Below are 7,597 nucleotides of genomic sequence, written 5' to 3'. Positions count from 1 at the left end.
TGAACTCTACTATTCTAGGTAGGTATTGAGTACCTTTTGGTGCACCTCCAATATATGAAGTTCTTTGTGTCTTCATAATCCTATTAGTAGGTCATCATAATGTGAGGATTGGAAGTATAACTTATACATGTCACCTATATATCCATTCCTTCTAGCCCTGATCCAAAAAACCAAAAGAACTGACCCCAACTAGCTTAGAATTGACACGTAATTGTTGTTTATATCAATTTTTGTTTGACAAATGCCTTTACCAGAACACATCCTTTTATACTAGTATGAACAATATACTTTTAGCTCTGTATTCACTTAAATTTTGCTTACTCTTATATTGGATTACTTAGCATTGGGTGTTATAAGGTTGTTTAGGATTTTTTTGTCCATATACCTAATGGAAAGTGGCATTTGGCTTTGACCTTAGTGATCCATAGCTTATTTAAAAATATAGGGAATACGAAGAAACTTCGTAGCATTGTGTGTTGCAGGAGTTATTATTGTCTAGATTCTAATGAAAAGTGTTATTAAATTGGACCGCAATGATCCATTGTGTCATGTCCCACCACTTCCTTGTTCGAATTAGGCGTAAGGACAAGGGAGAAAATCTAGATTTATGAAGAGGTTGGTAAAATACTCTAGAACTTCCTAGACATATTGAAGAAGGCTTTAGACTTCACTAAAAGTTTTAGAGAATTCTAGAATAGGACTGAAGTGTAAATATTGTAGGGAACTTTAAGTAGATAATATTTACATTTAGGCCTTATGGAGGTAATATAAATAAAGGGACTCTAATTGAAAAAATGTTCCAACCAAGTGTAAAAAATTTGACAAAGTAATACTAAGCCTTTTTTGAAATCTTTTCAAGTTTCTCTAAGTATTTCTTGCATTCTCTTAGCGGTCTTACATTCAAAAGTCCTACTTGAGCTTACAAGACCGTGAAATACAGTAAGTTGTAAAGTGTTGCATGGTACATTAGTTAGACTCTAAGTCTCCGACAATGTGGTATCATATAAAAGGTTTTCAGTAAGGGAATGACCAATGAAGGAGATATAAACGTTGCTAGCACCACAACAATCAAGATGGATGGTGGAAGTAAGATAAGCAAGGGATATAAGCACCACCAGAGTAGTAAGGAAATGTTGTTCGACCCTACACCAAGCAAGGCACTAGCATGTCACTCACATTTGACCATTGAAACAAGTGACGATGATTATGGCGATGAGACTATTGACGCCACCATCGGAGAGGAATGGGTCACAAGGGTTCAAATGGAGAGGTAGTCCATAGAGATATTAGGTCGCATTTGGATTAGGTCGATTAAAAGTTCAGGACTCTGAAGGACTTCAACCTTAGGAAAACAACAACATTTGCAAGGAGTTGGAGGGACGCCAGCATGACGAGTTCGAGATGAAGGAGGCCATCACTTTCTTGGAGTGTCAGCTCATTGATGCGCTAAGTATGATTGCAGCTATGAGAGTCGAGAATAAAGCACTCAATGAGGGCATGTAAGATGAAGGATCGACATCATCCGGCCGATATAGGAAAGCCAAGGTCGAGGATCCCAAGTCAAGTATGTTCAAAGGCATCCGTGACGCCCAAGAAGCGGAGAACTTCTTATGGCACTTGGAGAATTACTTCAAGTGTTGTTCGGTAAAGAGTGACAAAAACAAGAACAACATTTTCGTGCTGTATCTTCAAGGCTTGTCAGAGTGTAAACCTTATAAATTCAAAGATGATACTTGAATTACCCATAGAATGGAGTTTCAGTTTTTGAAGTTTGTTGCTTGATATTTTCAAGAGAGGAGATGCCGAGTAAATTAGGTCAAACTACGCATGCAAGTTAGTTGCACAATTTCTTTCCAAATAGAAAAAATTATTGCAATCACTAAATAAATAAAAAATAATGAGTTTATTCATAAATATTGTGAGTACATATATGTTTATCCCTTGATTTCCCTCTCATAAGCTTACTCCACGATTCAAAGTCTATTAGTGTCACCAAAACAAGGATGATGTGGACCTTCTTAGGATTTATTTGATCTTTGTGAAAGGATTTTACCGATCTTGTTAAAGTATTTGGTTGTCAAAAAGAGTGTGCCCATATCTTGATCACTTCATGAATATATAAAATTTTAGAGATGCATATTCAAAGAAATATATGCACTTCATATAAGTGTTATATAAGTGTGAGCTATAGTTTATGGTAAAAAGTCTCCAAAAACCCTAAATGAAATTGGATTCATCTTGTAGAGTCCTACAAAATTTTGATGTCTCAGATGTCAAGTTTTTGTCCCATGAATTTTTTTGGGACGCATAGTTCACTTAATAGTCTTGCTTGATAGAGTTTTATTGGTTGAGGTCTAATAACCTATTCCAGAAGAGGTCTTATGCTTAGAAATGTGGTATCTTTGTCGAAGCCATTATTAACAAGGATCTCTCTCTACCAAGGGATTAAAAATCATCTCCAAGCACCTTTGGGAAAGTAGTTCAACTCTCCCATCTAAACGTGGACACAAGATCTAATTTCTCAAAATCCTTAAAAGTACAACAAAGCCTTTGTAGATCTAGCGAGGCATGAAGAATGTCCTCATGCAGGCTAGCCTTAACTGCAGATTGAGCATAACATTCATTATTTACAAAAGTAGACCGCAAATAAGTAATTAGTCTTGGAATCAGTCTCGAATATGTGTTGTAACAACATAATATAGCACTACATCTCCAAGAAATTCCAAGTGCTAATAGCATCTTCGTATCTCAGGTAGCATGTGAGATCTGTGAGTTAGAGCTTTAACAAACAACGAAGAGTGACAAAACTTGTAAAGTAGCAGTGATTTCCAAGTACCGTATATTGAATAGCTTCTCAACATTCACGAGGAAGTTCCTTAGCATAGGTGCATCAATAAAATCAATGTCTATCCAGATCCATTCCAATAAATGATAAAGTTACTACTTCCGCGCCTGAGCTAAGGTAGGTACCTATTAGTTCCCCACCACATTAGCTACTATCTTACTTATAATCTTCTACTTTACCTGATTATACATTTCTACCGAAGGCAAACTCTTTGAAAAAGTTTTGAACTTGAGAATTATCCCTAGGAACGAACCCCATTTTATGATTTAATGGTTCATTACGGATAAATATCAAAATTTTACGAGCACATCCATGCTTGAACAATGCAACACTCCCAATTATTTTATTTTTTTGAATGTTGAAAGACCCTCATGATGATTTTCATAAGTCTTAAACAAATGTATACTGATAGAATATTTGAGAAAAGAGTCTCCAAGTTACCTAAGTTATTCAAAATGAAACTTCTGCATGCATTTCTTTGTTGTCAACACTTTAAAAACCTTTGCAGTTAATAAAAAATTTTAGTTTGCCCAATAAAGTCCAAAGGTTCTAGAAGACAGAAAGTAATTGGCGAAAGATTCTTGTCCTAGAGAATCTTATGAATCTAAGGTGTACACGTATGAGAGTGAATCTGTTCGGGTGGAATACAACAGATTCACTGCCATACGTGTATACTTTAGAATTAATAATATTCTCAAGGTTTGGAATCTCTCCTAATACCTATCTGTCCTGCTACAACCTTATGATTTTATATGGGAAGCAGTCATGCAGAATAAACTTGAACTGCAAGCAAAAACTTTGTATCCCAATTGCTATGGTTTTGGAAGTAATGACAACAAAAAAATGCCTGTAGAAGTTACAATTGGAATAACTTGGGAAACTTGGAGACTCTATTATCAAATGTGATGTTAGTATACAATTATTTAAGACTTACAAAAGTCATCACGAGGGTTTTCTCAAAATTAAGAAAGCTAAAATTATTTCCAATGTTACACTGTGCAAGTTTGGATGTGCTCGTAAAATATCTAAGTTCATCTATAATGAACCATTCAATCTTAAAATGTGAATCATTCATGATGATAATTCTCGAGTTCATTACTTTGGTTAAGAGTTCCTATTGCCTTCAATAAATATGTATAGTAGGCTAAGACAAACTATTAGAAATAGTAAGAAGTAGTTGATGTGGTTGAGGGACTAATAGGTTCCTACCTCAACTTGTGTGGGGAAGTAGTGACTTTACCATTTATGAAATGACTTTTGTTGCACAGTAATTTTGTCGATACACCTATGACAAAAACACTTCCTTATGAATGCTGAGAAACAAGTTAATATGTCTGGTACTTTGAATCCTCACTACATTACAAGTTCCATGATCCTTCACTACATGTTGAAAATCTAACTCAACGATCATACAAGATACATGAGATTCTACGATCATATCAACACTAGGAATTCTTGGAGATACAATGCTAGATTATGTTGTTACAACATATATCTATTTCAACTATTCAAACTGACTCCATGACTAATTATTGATTTGATGTATACTTCTATTAACAATGAATGATATGCTCAATCTGCAGAAAAAGGTTGGCATGCACAAGCACCTTCTTCTTCATGGGAGGATGAAACTGTTGCCAATTTGTGTTATGAAATCATAAATTACTTATTCTAATAAGTTATTCAGAAACATGAAGTGACTGAAATTTATAGAACCAGTAAGAGAGATAAACAAAAATTTAATTCAAAAAAAGTAAAATTTGTAAAAAACATAGCAGAATCTTAAAAACCTTTTAAATCAGAAAAAGACAATTCCACTGAACTCACAATTTCCCCTTAAGGAAATTATTCCCCTCTAGTATCCGAGGTTTGATTTTGAATATAACCTCCTAGGGTAATATGATCTTAATCAGCATAGTTTGGATACCATAAAATCTACTGTCAGTGAACCAATCCATAGTAGGAAAGTACACGAAGGAAAATGTGTGCAGACGACGAAGAAGAAAAAGATCATAAAATTAGTAAGGAAATATTCTGAAGAATGAGTTGTATTTATAGGCAAGATGAATAGGTTCCGAAAGGTTGCTACCCTTTCAGAATTCATATGACCATTAATGAAAGTTTGCAACCTTTCAAATAGTACTGAATGTTCCTAAAATTTACAACATTTTAGAACAGTTATGGCAGAAAATTGAAATAAAATGCGAAAGTTCAAATAAAACGGGTCGCGCGCGGATTCGAGTCAGGTCGGGTTAGTCAACTAAAAAGTTGAAACATTTCGGCTAATTTTCAACTTCTGTTATCAACTAAGTAATTGAGAACATTTTTGGTCATTTAATTAATTAATTAATTAAAATAAACTTTGTCCAAAAAATAATCTCTCGATCATTTGCCGAAGGCAAAGCTGAGACGAGCGAGCGACAACGATGACGGCGCGAGGGGGGTCCCTCTTTCCAACCCTTTTAACAATTAGTAGGAGTGTTTCTGAATTTAAACTCTCCTTTTTTTCTTTTCACCACTGATGAGGGACATGCCTTTTCATTAAAGCATAAGAGGACTTTTCAAATTCCCAACTCTTCAAGTTCTTAACATTTCAAATTCCTCTCTTCCCTCTATTTCTCAACATTTCTTGCTACATACCAAACAATCCACCACATTGATGGGGAATGGTAATAACATAGGAATGCATGGACAATTGTGTATTTTATAGTCAAGAATTAATTGCATCTGGATAACAAGGTTTCCCTTTGGACTTTCCGTAGTGAACATATGTCGGATATCCTTGGTCTATCGGTAGATGTTATATCTTTGAACCGTCGAGCTTTGGTGTATACCTAGACAACCATATGTCACACAATTAACCCTTTACTGTTTATGGTTCTTACGGTTGTGTTCATTTCAGCCATAAACACCTCCTGGTTTCATTAGTGTATAGACAATAGGATTTTGACATAAAATTCTCTTTGACGCGGCTTCCACTTCACACTCACATAGGTGATTTCTAGCCGTGTCATCTCGTAGATACACTATTTGGTAAAATCTACCAAACTTAGCAAATCATTTAAAACTTTAAGCTTTATTACCTTATTAACAAGCCTTAAAGTCTTAACCTTGTTCATGTACATAGTCTTCATCATGAGAATGGATTAAATTAATTGACAATGTCGAACCGTCAGCCACAACTTTGTTTTTCTCCATGAATCTAGATCTTGGGATCTCCTGTCTGCTAGATAGAGTTACCGTCATGCTGACTTGTCCTAAGCCGTAAACTCATTCCCTTAGATGATCTTCTAACTTCCTCTATCACTAGGATATTGGTTAGTAGATCTGACACATAATCTCTTGACTTTACATAGTCAATTGTGATAATTCCACTAGAGAGCAGTTGTCTTACGGTGTTATGTCTCTATCGTATATGACGAGATTTACCGTTGTACATAACGCTCTCTTCCCTACATATTTTTGCTTGACTATCACAATGTATGCAAATAGGTCCAACAGGTTTGGGCCAGAATGGAATATCCTCTAGGAAATTTCGGAGCCATTGAACTTCTTCACTAGCCTTATAGAAAGCAATGAACTCAGATTCCATTGTGGAGCGTGCAGTACATGTCTGTTTGGACGATTTCCAAGAGGCTGCTCCTCGACCAAGTATGAATGCATTACGACTCGTGGATATTACATCATTTGACCAGGTGATCCAATTTTACATCACTATATCTTCAATCACAGCAGTATATTTATTATAATGCAAAGCATAATGTTCTGTATATTTTAGATAACCTAACACACGTTTCATTGCCATCCATTGAGTTTGATTCGGATTACTAGTGAACCGACCTAGTTTACTAATAGCACATGCTATATGTTGTCGTGTACAATTCATAATATACATCAAACATCCCAACACTCTGGCATATTCAAATTGAGAGTCCTTCATTCTTTTTAAATGTACAACTTAAATCAATTGGAGTTTTGACAACATTGAAATTCAACTACTTGAACTTATCCAATACATTTTAAATATAATGAGATTGAGATAATGCTAGTCCCTAGGGATTTTTTGTAATCCTGACCTCTAAGATCAAATCAGCAACTACTAAGTCCTTTATATCGAACTTGCTGGACAGCATGCGCTTAGTATCATTCATATCGTCAATGTCTTTACTCATTATTAACATGTCATTACATATAAACAAATAATGACTTCATGATTCTTAACATTTTTAATGCAAACACATTTATCAGATTCGTTAATCTTGAATCCATTTGCCAACATTGTTTGGTCAAATTTAGCATGTCATTGTTTGGGTGCTTGCTTGAGTCCATAAAGTGATTTCACAAGTCTGCGCATTTTCTTTTCTTTACAAGGAACTATAAATCCTTCAGGTTGTTCATTGTAAATTTCTTCCTCCAACTCTCCATTTAAGAAGGTTCTCTTTACATCCATTTGGTGGATTTTAAGATCATGCACTGCTGCTAGTGCTATTAACATCAAAATTGATGTTATCCTTGTTACTGGAGAGTATGTGTCAAAGTAGTCCATACATTCCTTTTGTCTCTACCCTTCGATTACGAGTCTAGCCTTATATTTGTCAATAGTCCCATAAAATTTCATTTTCCATTTAAAGATCCAATTTGATCCTAAAGGTTTATTTCCAGGAGGAAGAAAAACCAATTCCCAAGTGTGATTACTTAAAATTGATTTGATCTCACGTTTAACTACTTCTTTTCAATAAGTTGACTCAGACG

At 35.0% G+C, this 7,597-nt stretch overlaps 1 pseudogene; it reads left to right on the top strand.

Moving 5' to 3' along the window:
* The first annotated feature begins 1,025 nt into the window (after positions 1 to 1,025).
* The window catches only part of LOC107019600, a 54,087-nt pseudogene continuing 47,515 nt past the window's right edge, over positions 1,026 to 7,597 (top strand).

Source organism: Solanum pennellii, chromosome 1 (assembly GCF_001406875.1).
Source record: "Solanum pennellii chromosome 1, SPENNV200".
Taxonomy (NCBI): Eukaryota; Viridiplantae; Streptophyta; class Magnoliopsida; order Solanales; family Solanaceae; genus Solanum; species Solanum pennellii.
Note: the sequence above shows the minus strand (reverse complement) of the source record. Positions and strands in the feature narration are given on the sequence as shown.